Source organism: Chiroxiphia lanceolata, chromosome 12 (genome assembly GCF_009829145.1).
Source record: "Chiroxiphia lanceolata isolate bChiLan1 chromosome 12, bChiLan1.pri, whole genome shotgun sequence".
NCBI lineage: Eukaryota > Metazoa > Chordata > Aves > Passeriformes > Pipridae > Chiroxiphia > Chiroxiphia lanceolata.
Genome location: NC_045648.1, coordinates 2206065 through 2226652, shown reverse-complemented (window position 1 = coordinate 2226652; position 20588 = coordinate 2206065). Strand labels below are relative to the sequence as shown.

The 20588-nt window shown below is 44.6% G+C and overlaps 1 protein-coding gene across 1 annotated transcript in view; it reads right to left on the bottom strand.

Moving 5' to 3' along the window:
• The window catches only part of MEGF11 (multiple EGF like domains 11), a 268042-nt gene that overhangs the window by 234544 nt on the left and 12910 nt on the right, over positions 1 to 20588 (bottom strand). Inside the window, 1 exon segment of the mRNA XM_032699606.1 lies at positions 18896 to 19040. The gene's annotated coding sequence lies outside the window, so the exon portion shown is untranslated.

Genomic DNA, 20588 nt, shown 5'->3' with positions numbered 1-20588 from the left:
CAGAGGGTGGGAGCAGCGAGGCCTGCTGGCTACAGAGACAAAACAGGAGCTTTTGCCAACCCTACAGAACGTGGTGCTTTTGCCCCGGGAAAAAAAGATGCTTCCAAACAACACAATGCAATCTTTGCTGTGCACCGAACTGGAGCGAGATCTGATGCCGAATGACATCCCAGCAAGAGCAGGAGCAGCAAGAACTGACTCAAGCAGGCAGTGCCTACCAAGCCTTCTTGGGAATTACCAACATCTGGGGGTGATTGTCAGAGGGGGAGGAGGCAGCTTCCTCAACAGAAAGTGTTTCTGGGTTATCCCGACCTGTGTCTGTCCAGCCCTGGGGTCACAGTCCCACACTGAGGGGCTGCAAACCCTCCCTGGGTGTGGGGTCAGAGGGACTCTGGGACAGAACCTTTAGATGTGAACATCATGCCACCAGCAGCTCCAGAGGAGGAGCTTTTGGTAACCAAATAAACATTTGCAGGCTCACAGCACAGCTTGCTGATATAAATTTGAGAAATATTCTCACTGTGATCTGAAATTATTCAACAAAGTCATCGTGGGCACATTTACCTCTGTAACAATTCTTGTATTTGTGTAGTTTGGGGTTTTTTATTCTGCCATGTCCTTAGAAAAAGCCATGTGAATTCACATTAATCCTACAATTAAATACTGACTCAAAAACCTCCAGGAAGCTGCTGATATTCCAATTGCTGTCACGTGTGCTGTACCACCCATATCTGAATAGATACTTACTATGTATATGTATGATTATATTATACTTATTTTTTATTATACTTATTTTTTGGAAAAAAGTGCCCTTTCTTTAACCAGATGAAAGAAATACCTATGGAATAAAAACTCAAAAAAATACATTGAATAATCAAATTTTTAGATAAATACACACACAGAGCTTGTTTTATAGACATCTGTATGTGTGTACCTATCTCCTGTTTTCTCCCCAAACTCCCCTGCTCACAGACCTGAGAACAGTCCTTCTAATTACACGAAGAACTGCACAAGAGTGTAATTTTCCTCAAGATTTCTCTCACATAATGGAGGTTTTCAATTTGAAATAGTTCTTAATGCTGACCAGAACAGCATCATTCAAAGCATTCCAAGGTTTCAGAGGATGGTTCGAAGATAATTCACTGTAAATTATCCCTACAAAGTATGGCCTCATTTTCAACAGCAGCTATAAAAGATGTAAATCTTCTGTGCTCATCTTGCCAGTCACTGCTACATTTATATCCAAATAGCCAGTTGTTTGTTAAAAACATGAGGTCAGTGAAGACAACCAGTCCAGTCTTTGACTAATGTATTTTAAATGACTGGAAAATATGCTTTTCCATGTTCTGATGATGGATAAACACATGTACAACTGCACCAGGAATGTATTTTTAATATTCAGGCTGAAGTTCTGAGAGCACCAAGTGGTGTGTTTTCTTCATGATGTATTAAAAGGAATTCTGGATGTAAACTTGGCCCCAGCAAGATGAGACCTTCTGTCTTCTACTGGGCTGAGTTTGATTACTGAGCTAAAGTTTGTGATAAAATGAGAGCAGTGTTCCAAAGAAGAGGAAGATTTAACTTTGTAAAGAGCATCACAAAGCCTGGGAGGGCTCAGGGGGTGTGGGACACGAGGGGCCACAGCACTGGAAGGAGGAATATCTGGAGACACAAACAGCAGAGGAATACGTAGAACTTCTGTTGATAAACTTCCAGTAAAATACTGGGAATTCATATCAAAAGAAGGCTAAAATACAAGGTAAAAATTAGAAAAACTTTAAGTGCTTTGTAAGTTCTGTAAGGGAGTTGACTAAGAGAAGTACTCTCACAGTTTCAGACTCTTCTGAGACAAAAATCATATTTTACCAGTGGCCCTAAACACAGCCCTTGTTTGAGGCACAAAATCTCCTGCAGGTACAGGATGTTCAGGGAAGGATATTTCTGGCTATTTCCAAGTTAGAAGTTACTCAGTTGAAGAAAAAAGATTTTTTGCATTTAATTTGAAGCTGACTGGAAAATGTTATTGAGTTATCTGCTAACCAGATTGAAAATGCAGCAGCAAAATCAAATCATGGGATGAGTTTCATGCTCTCTTACAGAAGTGGTTTAAATTTGCTCAAGTTAATGGTGTCTCTGTTGAATTACATCAGCTTTTTAGCTCTAAAAAGAACATACTAGTATAAACTAAAACATTATCAACTTCTTATCAGCAATTTGCTTGTCCAAGTGGCTGCAGGGCCAGAAGGGAAGGCTCTTGTTTTAGACACAGTCCAGGGAACCAAACAAACCCCTACTCTCAAGAAGTTACAGCTCAAAGTAACAAAAGGCCCAAATCCTATCAGATTTCCTTGACAGTTCTGGGTGTAGGAAACAAAAAAGGCACCAGAAAGGACTGCTTTTAACTCTAAATGTTCTGAAATGTGTGATTAGTATTCTTAAACACAGATCACAGGCATATAGATCATACACATCCTATTTTCTGGCCTATTGCTGTGTTGATGCTGAGCTAAAATATCCCTGTAAAGCACTTTGGATCTGCCCATTTACACATGGAGTGGGAGCAGCAAACACCTCTGCTGCTGTGATTTGTGATTTGGAATCCCAAATGCCACTTTTCGTGTTACAAACCCTCAACAGTCCCAATTCAGGTCTCAAACTCCCTCTCCAGTGGCAAAAAAATCACAGAGACTCAAGGGCTGGGAATCAGAAATTCTCCACGTTGAGAATCCCACTTTCTGGATGAGCAAAGTCTTCACACCTCTGCTTTCCATGATTGGCAAGGCCAGGTTTTCCCTGGGATTCATCCCTGTGCTAACTGCCTCCACAGGATTCCACGAGGACTCAGGCAAACCCCTGCAGGGATGTGGCTGCTATGGATGTGTGGACCCAAATCCTGGCTCTACACTAGTCTTGCCAAAAATAGAAAGCCCCTGGCAATGCAATTCTTTCAAAAGTAAACTTGGAAGGAATAAAAACTGGTAATGAATTGCCTGATATAAATGGCTCTGATATAAATGGACTGAGCACAAGACAACCTGATTGCCTGACAAATAAAACCACCTTCTGAGGTGATAACCCAGCTCATAAAGTTGGGCACAAAAATACTGATGACCAAAGTCTCTGCAGTGGTGCACTTTCCTCCTGGGCTACAGCCTGAGCTGAGTTGCATGTGCAGAGAGACAAAAGCCAGCTAAAAATCCCAATTTTCCCTCCCTTTGCTGCCAGCAAACATTGGAGCCAGTCCTCGTGCTTCCCACAGAGGAGGCAGAGATTTGCTCTTTCCCTTCACTTGTACTTCCCAAGGAAAGGGTTGTAGGAGTGAGCTGACAGAAAGGAGAAAGCCTAATTCCCACCCTGCCAGGAACTGATTGTTGTGCAGGGATTTGAAGAGCAGAGGAACAAAAGAGGCAGCGGGGACTGGGATCTGTGCCCAGAACATGGAAACCGGAAAAGTTCGGGCTGCCTGCATGGGCTTGGGACTACAAACATTATTGAAAAAAGAAGTGGCACTTCACTCATGGACAGTTTGGCCTCCTCCCCAGCTTCCCTGGCTTTGGACATTCCCCCCCACCTTCCCTGGCTTTGGACCTTCCTCCCACAGCTTCCCTGGCTCTTCCTGAGCCCTTATTTCCCAGATCCTGGCCACAGGGATAGCACCCACCACCATATGAGCCAAACCCTGCTGTTCCCAACCAAACAACTCCCCGTGGTACTGAGGGTGTCCCACAGGCCCATCCAGACCCTCCTGGGTGCCAGTTTCTGACTCTGCCAGAGCATTCCCAGCTGAAAGACAACACCTGGCAACTTCCCTGCTCAGCTCATCCATGGGATCCCGGGAAAACCGCTGAGTCTCAGACTTACACAGGACAGAATTTGGCTCCATCATTTTCTTTCTGTTGAACATGTTTTTGTTTGATCATAACAAATCAGCCCAGTGGGATGGAAACGAGCTGATCTTAATCAGCAGAGCACTAAAGATCCACGTGACAGCTCCTGCACCGGCCCTGCCTGCTCTGCAGGCACAATTTAATTACAGGAGCAAGAAATGTGGCAAATTTATCAATGGGAAAACATTTGACTGCAGTGAATTTACATCCTTGATTTGGATTGTTCACAGATGCCTTATTACAGCAAACATGGCTTACCTATTTATCCTAAAAAAAAAAATAAAATCATAATTATCTTCTTGCATTTACATTGATTTGTCCGATTTTCCAGGAGGGAAATACAATTAACCACAAATAAGAAAAAAAAACCCTCAAAGTTGACTGATGAGATGCTGTTTTAAGACACTCAGTTCAATTAGACTAAAAGCTTTCTCTCTTTGTTGCAACAGCACTTTCCAAATAAAACCTGAATTGCAACAGAGTGAAAACTCCACCAAAAGTTTGAGAAAGGACTTTCCCATAATTTCCTCTATTAAGTAGTGATTTTTATACATAGCCAACTCTAATTATTTATTAGAATAATTGGTATAATAATGAAAAAAATTAATAAAGTCTTAATAAATGAATAACTTTTTTCTTTTTTCTGAAACAGAATTGAAAAACTTGAGTCTCAGATACTGAAGTGGCTGCATGTGAAATATGTTTGAAAACCTGTGCTCAGGTTCCTAAACTGTTAATCCAAAAGGCACTAACTGAACAATTCCTTGGAATTGAGCTGGAATTAGGCCCAATAAACTTCTCTACTTTCAAAAATCATAACAGATAATAGAATTGACTTGCACTGAAGTTTATTACACAGCCACTGGACACAAATGCACTCAATATAATCAAGTTGCTACTCCTCATATTTTAATTATAGGAAAAGCATTGTAAAAGTCAGACTTCCATTAAAAACAGGCAGTTTAACAAGACCTAATAATAAAATTTTTATCAATAGGAATATTCAGAATTAACTTTCTGTGTACAAATTAGATTTTAAATAGCAGGTTCATTTCTCTGGTGATCTAATTTAGGGTTTGGTATCAAACAATGTCTCAAACACATAAAAAACCTCCTATGGTAAATCTTCATCCCTAATGTTTTCCAGCTGGTCTCTAATAACTATTCCTAATTGTACTTGTTAAAAAGTGGATTTATGAATCTCAATTAGACTGGTTTTACTCAACCTACAGCAATTTTCAGTCCCAACCAAGACTATTTCCAGAGAGAAAAGAAGTTTTATGTGGGTGACAGAATAATTATGAAAATAAAAAAGAAAATGTCTTTTATACAACTTAATTCTCAGTAATTCTATTGCAATAATCCAAAGCAGAAAATACAGCAGGTAATAACCATTTTTTGGGACTTTGTTCATTCCACGAGTTACAAGGTACTTTCATTACCAGGATATTCCCTTTGCTTTGTGCCCTGCTGTGACCATAAAGATTTACATCATTCTCAGGGAATCTATTTTAATTTTCCTTGCAAACTTAATACTCTGACTCAGCAAAGGATGGAGAGAGAGGCTCACTCTGAGCACACACTGAGGGTCCCAGGCATGGAAATGTTCCTGAAGTTCCTGCAGGGCAGTTTGGGCAAAGTTCAGTCTGTGCTTACTTTCAGGGGCTCAACCTTCAGCACACAGGTAGCCCTTCAGTAACTATTTTGCTGACCAGGGTGCACTGTTGTGGCAGAAAAGCTCGGAGATATCCTTGCAAACCCTGTGTCCCTGCCATGAGTGATCCTCACTCCAGTCCCAGCTCTCCCTCGCTCTCAGTACGAACACACACGATACACAATTTTCTGTCATCTTGCTGTGAAGTGGATTCCTAAAGAGATTCTTTTTCCATCACCTCAGTGTGGGACTTCATGGAATCAGACCATAAAATCCCAGAATGGTTTGGGTTGGAAGAGACCTTAAAGCTCATCTCATCCACCCCCTGCCATGGGCAGGGACACCTTCCACCATCCCAGGTTGCTCCAACCTGGCCTTGGGCACTCCCAGGGATGGGGCAGCCACAGCTTCTCTGGGCAACCTGTGCCAGGGCCTCCCCACCCTCCCAGGGAAGAATTCCTTCCCAATATCCCATCTCTCCCTGCTCTCTGGCAGTTTGAAGCCATTCTCCTTGTCCCCTCATGTAAAAAGTCCCTCTCTCCATCTTCCCTGTCGGCTCCTTCAGGTACTGGGAGACCACAATTATGTCACCCCGGAGCCTTCTCTTCTCCAGGGTGAACAATCCCAACCCTCTCCACCTTTCCAGAGGGTTTTGCAGTTAGAACTGAGACACTGAAGAGTCTCAGCCACATCTCTGCACGAGTGTTACCCACCACACAGGGGCACTTCAGCAAAATCAGTCACCGTGACTCTGTGCCTGCCGTGCCACAGTTATGGAAAAGCAAAGCTTCCACTACGGGTGGAAAAAATATACAAGTGACATAAACTGTTTTAGACCAAAATATATCCCACCTATGGGGAGAAATTTCTGCTACAAACACATATTTTTATTCTAGTCTCCTACAACTTTCCCAGATGGCCAGGTAGTGGCTCTTCCTTGGAGGTCACCATATGTTCCACAATTAGTGACTCATGTCTCTCATTAATATTCAGCTCTCTGACAAATGCCCATGAAACCAGAGCTGGAGACCAAGCCCCTCGTGCATCAAGGAGGGAAAAGGAGGCTCTTCCCCAGCAAAGTCTGAAAGTCAAAGTCATTACCCCTCATGTAATAGCCACCAACATTCTCCTTGAAGCACCACTTCCAGCCAAGACAGCAGACCAGGTTGTCTTAGTTCCCATTCCTTGGGAGGCTGAATATAGGCACAAAAATGCTATTTTTACAGCATTACATTACAACTTTGTTGTTGCAGCCAAACACTTTGGCTGGAAAATCTGACTGGAGCTGCGTGTTAAGTAATGCACAATAAATTCTCAGGCAGGCAGAAGCGCTGGAGCACGTGCAGAGCTGTGCTCTGGGCACAAACAGTTAACACAGCCCTGCTGGCCACCCCACGCTGCCCTTAAAAGCTGCTGGGGAAAAAAAAACCCAAAAAATCCGATTTCTCCCTGGAAGTTCTATCATTGAAAGCAGCGACTTAAAAACCAGCAACATTTTTATGGGCTCCCGTGAAGAGGATTCTCCAGCGCTCAGTAGGGTGAATCCAACCTCCTCAAAAACGCTGCTCCCATTATTCACTTTGGGTAATTAAAATGTTTCCTAAATGATTGTTCCCCAGCAGGAGGAAATTGATTCATTTTAATGCATTATTGTATTTTTTAGCGTGGCACAACTTCTTCTTTTCTTTTTCTCTCCTCTTTCCCCCCCCCCCCCCCCCATTTGCAGATGAATTATTTAGATGTGGAGATTTGTCTGCTGTGTTTGACGTGAAGCTTTAGGGAGCAAGTGGAGGAACCCAAGGAGTGCTTTGCCTTTTGCAAGTTCAGATCTTTCTGGTTGGGTATTGATTGGCATGACACAGATCAGGAGGAATTGGCTGAGGGAACAGAGATCTAAATGTGACTTTAAGAGAATTTACATCTTCAGAACTGCATTTAGGAGTTCTGCTATGTGCTGCTTTTTAAAACAAGTTGTTTCTTGGTTGGGGTTTGGTTTGATTTTTAAATCAGGCCACGGAATGTTATTTAAATATATCTTAATGACACTATGAGTAGCATTTATGAACATAGTGCCCAAATTCTGAGTCCTTTGAAACACACCCATTAACTGGAGCTGGTTTTGGGTGAGGCTGTTAAAGATCACAAGTGTTACAAAAGCTGAAGCCACAGACACCTGGAGAGCTGATTTCAAACACTGGTTCAAAACCAGATCCTGTCCCATCTGGAGAGAAGAGATGTATGTATCTTACACTTCTATCACAGCAAGCAATATTTCAAATAAAATTATTTTGTGTTTGTGTTCACCTCCTGCAGTACTTAGAGTAGAATCAATGCTGCCACAGGTGATCTAACATTAAAGAGTTTCTTGAAACTCTGTTTCTCCTGCTCCCAATTTTTTTTCCCTTTTTTTACAAAGGCTTCTGCTTGATTAGAAACTAGAACTAGATATTTAAGCAAACTTTTATTGCCTGATAAGATCATATTGGATTCCCCTTCTATAGTCAAGCAGATTTCAGGGAGATGAGCAAACTCATCAGAGCTTCTGGAATGAAACTCTGCTCATCCATCACACAAAACACAGTGACAAACTGGAACAGAACTAATTGGCTTTGGATTGAGGAGCCACTGGCAGCAGCCACGGCCATGAAATGAAGAGGAATGAGCAGGGTAGGCTGCTCTGTGGCTAATGCAAGGCTAATTCACCTGGGGATGCCTCCAGTGCTCCCAAGAATTTTGCAAGGATCTTGGGGCACTCCCAGGGGCTTGGAGCACTCCACAAATAAGGCAAGATTTTAAACAAATATGGGAAGGACGAGTATGGCCAGCAAACAGAAGGCACTGGTGTTAGAGGCAGTCTTTGACAAAGCCAAGAACAGGCTTCCCTTGATTCTCTAACACATCACTTTTCCTGGCAGTAGATTTACCCAATAAACAACAGTAACCAGAACATTTATTACTTACTATCAAATTTACTAAAGTGCTCAGGGGTCTCAAGCAGAATGAAGGCCTCTATATATTATGTAAAGACATCCAAAGAAGCTGTTTGTCCTAAAATACTCAGTGTCCTACATATCTCTGATGAAAGTCTCATCTTCAAAGGAACAGCAAGACTTCAGTGCAGCTGAATATCCCAACTGGCATCAGGGACTTGGTTTGAACCTCAGCTCTGACAGAGGTTTTAACAACCCAAAGGGATGTCCTTCACACAGCAAATGTGTAAGGTGTGTTACAACACACCACTGAGCACCACAGGATGGATTTTGGCCATACACTGTCTAGATTGAAGTCTTGTGTACCACTGAAAATATTTCAGGATGAAGGGGAAGGGCAGGAAAACCACCTTATCCTGCTTTCAGACACCTCAGTACCTGATGCCTCGGAATAATTAGCTTTAGCTGGATGACAAGAATTCTTTGCCCATTATTGATTCCCACATAATAAATACCAAGCTATTGTGCTAATGCTAGAAAATACTTATTTGTAGCAAAGTATTTTTATGCAAATCAAGACTTCTTTTAATTCCTCCACACGTGTCCAGGCTGTTTTCTGGGAAGAAAGAGTCCAACCAGCAGCTGGGGGTTCGGTGTGAAATGCAAACACTCCAGCTCTGCTTGCTGCTGGAGTGGATCAGAGGGACTGAACAGGGCCCACATCTGCTCACAGCTCTTCCTCCCTGTGGCCTGAGCTTTTACCTGAAGTGACATAACTTTTTAGAGCTGCAGCCTCCCCCCTGCAAACAGGAATGATTCATGAGAGCAGATGTGCTCACCCTCACCAAGGAGTCAGGCTGATCCTCTCCACCAAACAGGGCTATTTTTGTGCACACTGACTTACACAATTCCTTCTCCAGAACTCCAAGGCAGGAGTTAAGACTTTATGGTACTTTTTCTTTTTCCCATGCAGTGGAATAAACAAGTAGAAAATGGAATATGGAAAAAAATGATGGTTTTAAATTTAAAAAGTAATATTTTTATAAAGAGAGCCAATGTTCTGGGGCACAGGGTGGGATTGTTGGGGTGTCCTGTGCAGGGACAGGAGTTGGATTTCAGCTCCTTTGGGTCTCTTCCAGCTCAGGATATTCTGTGATTCTGTGGTTCCTAAATGGGTTCACTGCAGTAAACCCAGAGTTAACAACTGTCCAGTGCTGTGTGTGGGAAATGGCAGGAACAAACAACAGCCAAACTAAGGCCATGGTCCATCAGGAGGGGGAAAAGCAGCACAGACATCAGTCCTTCCCCCCTCTGGGGGCTGCTTCAAGCACAGTTCAGGACAGAGCAATCAGATCCCAACATTACCCATCCCTTTGGATACATCCACCATGCTCTGTTCCTCACATTTACACCTCAGCAGCACTTCTGGGTGCTCAGAATATTCCCCTTCCCCTCAGCAGCCTGCACATGGATAGGGCTGGGTCTGAGCTCAGAGCCTGTTTCATTCAGAGTACCTGTGCAAACACGATTCCTTTACAAGAGTCAACAGAACTACGAGTTTATATTCTGCTCCCAGCGCACACTATTTGAATTATTATTTATTATTTGAATGCCTGCACACAGAAGAAACACCCCAACCTCAGCTCTGTGCTACACACAGAGGACACAGACCCTAAAATCAGCCTCTGCTTCGTGTCCTACCAACGTCCTGCCAGAGGGAAATTTAAACAAAGCCTAAAAGAAGGCTGGGGAGGGTGAGACAAAAGAAAGACTTGCAGGGCAACAAGAGAGCAAGGGGAAAAAAATCTGCTACAAAAAATTCAGAGAATTATTAGATTATCCAGAACCCATCAGTGTTAGGTGCTGGGCACTAATTAGTTCTAACTATTTGTCTCTCCTTCTGTTAAGCAAAAGGCTTTATACATCATACACAGACCTGATTCCTCACCATTCCAAACTCAGTAATCTCTGGGTGAGCCTTTAATCTGTTGCTGAATTTTATTTAGTTGTGCCTTTGTCCTTTCCTGTTTATTTTCCTAATTGTGTTTCTTTTTCTCGCTTTTTTCTATATATAAGTGACTTTCTGTGTCATCCCTGCCCACACACCTCTGCCTGCCAAGCCATTTCCCATTGCTTTTCTTGTTTAACATTGTTTGCCCCTTATTTCGAGTTCCCACATTCTTTACATCTTACAGATCAGAGCAAGAGGAACAAGCTCAGTTTCCAGGCTGCACTCAGATCATCCACAAACAATCCCACGGAACATATTTTGAGGAATAAATTTCACTTACATCTTTATGAGCCAAAGTGGTGCAATATAAATCAAAATAGAGCAAGAAAAAGAAAACTTCTCCAAATTCCTGTGCATTGGAATGGATGCAGCCTCTGCCTCAAGTGGTAAGAGCACCCACTGCATTCACTCATTTTTCACCTTCTGACCACAAGCAGCAGATGGTATTTTGTCATCCCACAGACCTCAGTTTACATAAATCCCAGTCTCTGCCCTGCAGGATTTATAATCCAGTGCTGACCCATCAGTGCATGGATCCTCTCCTGCAACAGGCAGTGCCACACAAACGAGTTTTCTTCCACAAATCTTTCTGTGTATTGGACCATCAGTATTTACTAGCAATGAAGATTTTGTAAATATAATTCACCACTGCTGTAATTTCTGTGACTTATTCCCAGTGGCCCTCACTGCATCTAATCACTCCTCCATTACTATGCAAACACATCCTACAGGCCACTGATGTCTTTCCTAACAAATAGATAATTACAGACACCACAATGGCACCAGAGAATCCAACCCAAAAGAACTTCTCGAGGTGATTTACACTCCCCACCACCAAAGAAAATGGATTTGTTGGAGTACTTCATTTCCAAGTATTTTGCCATGCTCTGGACAAGTGATTATTAGCAGTTCTAGTCAGTGACTGCAGTTACTCCTCAAAACAAATCCTGCATAACTCAGTGTGGTGATATTTCCTGTGGTAACATTACCTGGATGAGTTAGGGCTACACCCAAAAAATCCTTATCCAGGGAAAGCTTCCAGAAAAACAGCAAACCCACCACTCTTACAGGATACATGCTCAGCTCTGTCGTTCTGGAACACCCCAGCTATCAAAGCCAAACTAAAGCTCAGAGTGACAAATGATCATTTTCAAATTTGTTCATTCGTTCCTTTACCATAAAGTTTTTTGTCTTTCTCTACAAGTAAAATGAAAACTAGGCATAGGATTCATCTCAGTAATGCAGAAGTTGGATGCCTGGCCTGGTCTGACAGTCCATCTCAGGACTAGGAGACAAGGATACCTTGACTTCCATGGAGGGCAACTCATCCTAAAGGTGGTAGCACTTCCAAAAACAAGCCTCCAAAAGCCCAATCCCTTTGCAAATAACCACAGGGACACAACTCTCCTCTCCCTGGAGTCCTACGGTGTTTGGAGAACAAAATGCACAATAACACCCAGAAGCAACTTTTCTGATGCTTGAATTGTACCTATAAAATAACTGACTGGCCCTGTTTGGTTGATAAAATGCCTCCCTGAAATATGCAGGGAAAAGGAAATTAAAGAGGAGAAGGGATGAAGAACATTGCTACTTCAGACATTTTTACTCAGGTTGAGGAATGGTAGGTGTTACAACTTTCATGGTTTTGATTTGCCATTCCATTTTAACACAGGAGTTAACACGAGTTCAAATTAATCAGTCAGCACTTCTTTAACCTGATATTTACAGCTTGTACATTCAAATGAAGGCAAACAAAAGTATAATTTATGCTACAATAATGCCATATAAAGTATCATTGTTTTAATTCTTTAATAGAATTAAGCTAGCTGTGGCAAGCAGATAAAACCCCTTTGAATAGTGAAACATTGCCACAGTTTGTCTTGTCAAGGCTCCTGCTTCTAAGAATAATTATGATTTTCCTGTTCCTGGAGAACCATAAATGACACAGCAGGTCAACGAGACAGTTCCCCTCTCAGTGTGGGTATTTCCATCCAGATCCAGAGCATCCCTCAGTCTCCAGCCCCAGATAACCCCAGCCCTTCTCCTTCCACTGCTGACAAAGGGCTTAGTGCTGCACTTCCTCCTGAGAAACAAATTCCATTCCTTGTGCTGACCCCCAGGACTCCACCAGGGCTGCGTGGGATGAAAATAAAGCAGGATTTCACAGGGAATGAGGAGAGCACAACCCAGCCCCCGGAGCACAGGGGGCAGTGGCACTTTCTGGAGCTCCCAGACTGTGATGCACAACTCACTTGACACCCTGAGTGTCACTGGAGTCACCTCCCAGTGTCCTGTGCTGCTCCCAACAGCCTGTTGGCTGCTAAATGACTTTACATTCTTTTTTCTTTTTCTACAGAGCTTATTTTAGAAAGGTTGTATATCAATCTGGAAAGTGCTGTGAACATGATGTTATCATAATGGTACCATATGCCAGTCGACTACTTACAAATCATCCATGCTTCCCTCACTTGGTAGATTTTAAAGGCATGATAAAGAACTTGATTCTCCTCATGCTTACATTGGATTTATATCAGGACACCTCCATGTTTTACACTGGTAAAAACCCAGGAGAAATATTTGTATCAAACCCTCTAAAAACCTTTAAAGGCTCTTAAAATGGCCGTGTCAAAATAGAGTTTTTACTGTTCGAGTGTTTATCTCAAAGCAGATGTGAGTGTTAAAGGCTCAAGCCCTGTGAAAAAGTAGGATATGCTCCCAAATCACCTTATCCAGCTGTACAACCTACAGAAGTGGGTTATATCCTTTAACTAAAGAGCTTTGGAGCTGTTAATTCACCTGCCTGGTTTGGCCCCTTAAGGAGCCCACTGTGAATTCCAATACTCCACCTGATCATTTCTCTACAGCTCTTTCCTACTTTCTTTGTTCCAGAGAAATCAGATTTTCATGTGTTCACAACACCCCATAAACCCTGCAAAAAATTATGAACCGTAAGACTTGTGATAAAAGAGGAGGTTAACAGAAGTCTAGATCTTAACAAGGAATCCAAGATAAAAGGCTGAGTAAAACTTCAGCTGCGTTATCTGAACTTAGGGGAACCCAGACCCATTTCCACTCATATCTACCAGTTAAATACACATAAAAAAAATTGTTCACAAATTTCACACTTGGCCAATCTTGAAGCTGTCACATTCTGGCAGCTCTCTGGTGCCTTTTTGACCCTTCACAGTCTTTTTCAGAGTGACTATTAGCGCTCATAAAACGTTTTGCATGAGAAAACTGGAAAATGAAGTACGTGGAGTTCGAGCACAGAACTATTTTTGCTCAGCTACTCTGTCTTACTCCTCCTCTGTGCAGAGCACATGTTTAGTGAGTCTGATTCCAGCCTGTTCATTCATCAGCCTTCTTACTCAGGCTGGGACCAGGAGAAATTCTCCCAGTTGTTATGGCAAAGGGAAAAGTGAGCCCTCCAGTTCTGCTCCTGTTTGCAGCCTGGTGAGAGCTGGGTGTGCTCTCCACTCCTGCTGCATTTCTGTGGGCAGGCCAAGGGCTGACCTTCACCTGCCTCTCTCAGAAAGCAGCTTTCATACTGCTTTCATATGGCAAATCTCAATACTTTCCCTTTAGAGCAGCAGCCAGACAAGAGAAACTGCCCAAGGCTGAGCACCACTGGTCACATCCAAGTGTTTGCAAACACACTTATCCTGGAGAATTCTGCACTTGTCTTTGGACAGCTTGACTGAATGCCTTAGATTTTCCTTTTCAACTGCTGAGTCTGATCTTCACAAGGGTGAGCAATATTGTCTCTTCATAAATTTGGTACATGATCTGTATTAATTTATAAGGTAAGAGTCACACTCTGCAAACTCTTAACCACAATTCCTCCTCTCTACACGGATACACTGATTTACCTCACTCACAGGAATCACATCCAAGTATCATATGGTTGAACTCACCTGGCAATCTAAAGCTGATTCTACTGGGATTTGTCTCCTTTGAGAGCAGCTCTTAATTTTCTACAAACTTTCTCATCTCCCTCTCCTTAACACACAGAACTTCCCCACTGAGGTTTCAATCAGTCTGTGCAAAGGGAAGCACCAGTTGCTGGGGCAGCTCAGTCAGTCTGTGCAGAACACAACAATGAGCCTGAATTTTATCCAGCTTTTCCATTAACATCTGCACAACCCTTTCTGGGGTTCACAATGGGAATTATAACTAGTGCCTTGATCCCAGGTTTCATGTATTAGTCATTTTTTGTAATATGGGAGATAGGCAGGAAGGGCTCAGTTGCCTGAACAGGGATGCCAAGGCTGTTTGAGACACATGAGGAAAACCAGGACACCTCACTGGGCACCAGATCCAATGGATGTGTCACAGGACAACTGGATGCTGCTGGAGCAGCAACCAGGAACAGGCAGGACACCCTGGAGAACACAAGGAGACTGTGAGACCCAAATCATCTTCCTGAATGGTCTAAATCACCTTTAGACTGCTCAGTGGGGTTTAAAGTCCATCGCCATCCCTGGAGAAATTCCCTGGAGAAATTCCCAGTGACCTTGGCTTGGAACTGCCACTGGGTTCTGGCTCTTGCAGTGCCACAGTTTCCTTTGCATGGATAGGCAAGGGAGAGTAGGGTAGTGGAAGTGCTTTCCAGGCCTCCCAGTGACACAACGAGAATGGACATATTTGCATAAAATGACAATATGGCAAAAAAAGTACAAATAGGTAATTCAAACCCAAAGTGCTGCAACAGATGGACAGTTTGTGGGAACCCACCACACTCTCCATGCACCTGGAAGCACACAGAGGCCAATGGCAAGCACAATAAAAATGTAAAAACTAGTGCAGGTAGCACACTCACACTCCCCAATGGCTGCAACCCCCACATTTCAAGAAAAAAGACTTACAGCTTTTATATAAAATAACTGTGAACTGTAGAAAGTCTCCATTTGAATTCCCGACCCAGAGATTTGCACAGCAGTGCTGCAAAAAGCAATAATTATAGAGCAGCTTTTTAATATGTAGTGGTGTGCAGCATTTCTCTTTTTGAGCTGAACAGCCAAAGTAATATCATAAATATTATATTTAAATAGTAGCTCAAACCACATGGTTTTGAAAACAATAAGCAAGCCCATGCTTTGCAGGAACAGAGAATTAGAAATGATTTCACATAGGAGGATAAAAGGTTTGCAAGAATTGTGATCACGCTACAGGGAAATAGTTTATACAAGGCTGTACTCGAAGGTACATTCCCAGCTCCAATATAATTAACTGTTTTCAGAGATTTATAGTTTTGCTGTATGCATTTGCTTAAATATTAATTCTGCTGCCTGGTGCTTAAAGCAGGATGGATTGTTCAAAGTGAAAATGGCTGAATGCCCCATTCACAGGAAATATGGGACTTCTTACCAGAGAGCACTGGCTTCTGTTTGATACTTCTGAATATTAATGTATATTTAATTGTAAAAAACAAGAGATCAAATTAGTTCTTTCTCATAAGTAAAAAGCGGGAGCGACATAACGCAGCCTAATACTGTATATTTAACCTCAGCCAGTTTGGGGGGTTTTAACTAAAATTACAAAATTTTATAAAGCAGGTGACTGGAGAGAAAGACAACACCGAAATCTTATTTTGAGAAAGAGAGTGACCACATGACCATTTTCACTGTTTGATGTATTGAAACACTTCCACCATAAACCTTCTACAATTCCATAACGAATTTGCTCAGATATCAACGAGAAGCAGAAATAAAACTAAGTTCAACAGTCTGAACACTGAGGAAGCCTCCAGAGGTTTGGCTGACAAATAAGAACTTGAAACTAATCTTGCAAATTATCATTATCCTTGAGCACAGGTGCTTGTTAGCATTAATTAACCTAATGCAAAGCCCGTTCAGGTGTCCCACACCAACTTTAACAGACTCCAGAGCAGGTCCCATGAACCTCTACTTGTTCACAAGCTTTTGCAAGACCAGCTCCTTGGTCTGCAAAGATCACAGAAAGTCCAGTCCTGTGATGAGGCTGGTGCTTTATTCTCCTTTATTTAACACCACTCTCACCAAAGCAATACCCCTAAAACAATCCATTGCTCTGAGAAAGAAAACCTGTGGGATTTACTAACAAAGTGAATGTAGAAGGCAGGTCCCAACAGAGAGGGACAGCAAAGCTCTGGCTGTGCTCTGAGAGAAGTCTGAGCAAGGGAAGGATTCAGGCTGAGACCCGGAGATCCCAGGAAAACCCTCACAGAGTTACTCAGTCCCACAATGTGAGCTCAAGAGACATAACATTCAGTCACCTGACTGGAGACTTCTCTTACCAAAATACAGGGCTGAGCATGCTGAGGGGTGGGATCTCTCCCGTCTGACAGGTCACGGGAGACAGACAGGCTGCTACATTCGAGTTAATTTTTATGTCACACATTTATGTTCTTAAATCAGGCGGTAATAAAGACACGAACATGCAGACTTCCTTTTAGTTAACTCTGGACTTTCTTCCAGCTGGGGGGGAGGGCAGGGGCCAACCCCAGTGTTCAGTGATCCCAGGGGCTGGAGATTTAAACAACTTTGAGCCATGGCCGCCCTGGTTTCTCAAACTATTGATCCCCTGCCCACCTCCCGGGCCAGTCAGATGCCCTGTGCTTGCAGCTGAATAACAGGCATCGCACGAGCACAGGCATCAGACCGTGTGCTGTCACCTGCGGATCTCAGCTGAGCTGTGATTTTGGGAGCTGATACCCAAACTTCTCTTTGTTAGGAGCCATCTGGCAGCGTGGCCAGAGTCCTGCCTAAGCAAAAGAAGGGAATGTTTGGCAGCAGCGAGTAGCACCAGCCAGAGTGAGATTCCACCCACTCCCCAATCTCAAGGAACGGAGGTGTCGCTTACACGCCGCATCCTACAACTTCTCCTCGTGCATCTCCCTACCCCAAACACCCTCTCGGCAGGAGCCCAGTTAAGCCCAGACCAGGAAAGCCGTTCCGATCCCAGCAGCCGGCGCCAGCCCGAGCCCGCTCGCCCGCGCAGCGCCAGCAGCCCGAGGACGGGGACACGCAGGGACACGCGGGGACCGAATCCGGCTGCTGCAACCACAAGAAAGTTCGTGCCGATACAACACCCCGGTAAACCACGCGCGGGGGGGAGGAAGCGGCTGCTAGGGGAGAGTCCTAATCAAACCGTGCGGTCTCACCCACGCACACATCTCCCGGCTCAGCACTCCCAAAATCACCCGCGAGCACCCAAAGATCGAGGGAAGGGGCAGGAACGGGTGGCTGGGAAGAGACTGCCTCCCGCCGGCTCCTCTTGGATGCCGGGCAGTTCCAGGAGGAGGGCAGGAGGCTTCTCCCCTGACAGCCGGAGGATGCAGGGGGGGCTCCTTGCCCCGCAGCATCAACCCCAGGAACAAATGGGGGTGGGGGGCGCAGCTGCGGCCACGGGGGCTCCGGTGCCGCGTCCCCGGCAGCGCCCAGGACCTGTCCCGACTCGCACCTACCTCGGGATGCGGGGCCGGGGCCGCGGGGCTGCGGGAGGAGGCGGCCCGGGCAGCCACGGCCGAGCCGGGGCCGCTGCCCAGCACGGGCGGGCGATGCTGCTGCGGGGGACTCCGGGCGTCTCTTTGGCTCTGTTAGGAAAGTTACCGCGGCCACAAGACCCACCTTAAACCCGCCTCCCCGCAGGACCCGGGGGAGGGGGAAGGAGGAGGGAGGGAGGGAGGAGACGGGGGTGGGGGCTCGGGGCCGTTCTCTTCTCTTTTCTTCTCGTAGCGGCGCTGTTCGGGCTGGCGCTCCGGGATGCGGGGCTGGGAACACACCAGTGCATCCCTTCTCCCGCAGGCTCCGCTCCCTCCCCCGGATTCCTGCTTTGCCGCGCGGTTCCAGCTTCAGAGCGCAGAAACTTTCCCGTTTGCTGCGGCGCTGACGCTGATTTTTGGCTTATTCGTTTTGGTGATGGTCGGTTTGGCACCTCGTTATTTATTTAACCATTTGTTGTTTGTTTGAGGGAAGGGGGGGGGGTCGGGTCTAGTCCTGATGCCTCGGGCGTTGTGTGTGTGTTTTGGGTTTTTTCTCCGCCCGATTCCATTAAAATGCCTTAAATAGACTAGAAGGACAAAGAATCAGACCGCCACCCCGGCATCCCGAGCAGCGCACGGGGGGATGAGGAAGCAAACTATAGCTGAGGGAGAAACACTTGGCGGCTCAGCGGAGGTAGGAGATGGGGGGGAAAGCACGGCTCCCTGCCTCCTGCGGCTGGAAAACCGGGATCTCCAGAGCAGAGACCTCTCAGATTCCAGCGGGAGATCGCGCAAACTTCTGGAGCCGTTTCAGGGTGCCTCGGTTTGCACACCCAGGGGAGCACACGCAGCTCTCGGTGCCTAAACCAGCCCCGGGATGGGGAGAAGCTGCTTACGAGGTATCGGTAAATGAGGGGATGCTGCCAGGGAGAAGCGCGGTGGAGAATTTACCTCTTCTCTAGCATCCTCTACCGTCCAGAGCTTCTGCCCTCGCACTGTCACAGCGACTGCACCGCTGCTGCCTTCGGCTGGCTCTGGATGCTCAGAGCGGCATCAGCCGGGGAAGGAATCGCACCCCGTGGCTGTCATTTTCTTCCTGAAAGATGTACCAGAAGTTACAAACGTGTAATGATTTAAATCATTAGAGCAAAAGGCTCATGACAGGTGATCTGAACAGCTGCACTCAGCTCTTAGCCAGGAACCTTAAGCTTGCACAGGCTGTTCAAGATGAAATGCTCTACTCGTGCTATGTACTATTAGTGATTATTTTCTAATTGGAATAATAATGTTGGCTGGGTTCCTGCCTTTTTATCGTCTCAGGAATATATGTAAGAAACATAAGACCAAGCCCCTGTTTGATAACACACCAAAATGGTTCACAGAACTTTTTTTGTCCCCGTAGGCACACGATGAATCCCCACATTGTACAATATTTTATGGCCATGTGAAGCTGCCAAAATCCTTTGTCCTGCACCGTGTGTCTCTTGGTGTCCTGCCAGGACATGACTGCAGGTGGTGGCAGCGTTTCAGGATGGAGACAGTTCGGGCCAGCATTGGTACAAAGCTTCCACAGGGGACTCCCTGCAATCTCCCAGCTTCCCAAAAAACTCCTCCACTCCCACACTGCGTTGGTGCCTCTGGGTTCCCAACCTGCCCCTTGCTGGGCTGGCCTGGTTTGCAGCCTCCCCAGGATGTTGCACCAGTGAGGAATCCGTGTGTGCTGGAGTGATTCCTGCTTTCCCACCTCCTTTTCCAAGCCCAGCTCTGCTCCCTCACCAGCCTCACAAGCTATTTTTCTTCATTACCTTTGACTGTGGCAAACTAAGCAGGTTCTGCAGCAGTTCTGATGCCTGAAGTGAATTCAGCCCCCTCTTCCCCAACTTGTTTTTAATTATTTTTAACAAACACCCCAATGATGAATATCAATAATAAATTAGCAATCGTGTTTATTTATTAAATTATTTTCAATATTTAATACAATTTAATAGATCCAATTTGAACTCGATTTATTGAATAAATAAAGATAATTAGGTTTTGTTGTTTGTATAAGAATATTAAACCCACCAGTTGCTCTGTCCTGATGGCACTGTTTATAACTCAGTTTTGTCACCAGTTTCCAATTGGGGAACTACTTAGCATCCCTGATTTTAGTTTTTAAACAGTAGGACGCTCCCTGAAATGCACAAAATGTTTAAAATTAATTAGGCCAGCCTGCTGCTATAATTTCAATTCTTTTTTTTTTCTTTCCCTTTCAGAGTTCTCTTTAAAACTTTCCAAAGAAGTGGTCTGTCAAACTATGAGTGCCCCGGGCATCAATGAAAACCAAGATATTGCACTGTTCTATAGGTGTTTGCAGATATTTGACACAAAGCATTCAGCCCTGCTCTTCTTTCTCCTGTAAAATCCCATCCAGCTCATTTATTTCACTTGGAAAGTTCTGGAATTCTCTCCAATATGGTTGCCTACTTGCAGGGCAGCAGAGGGTAGCAAATGCCAATGAATCTGGCTGTGGATGTGTTCTACATTTGAGGGTGACTACTAGAATATTCATGTATTATTGGTCTCCATTTAAATGCAACCCCCTTCTAAGAAGACATTCAGTACAAACAGCACTAGATTGCAGCAAACTGGTTCTAGTCCAGTG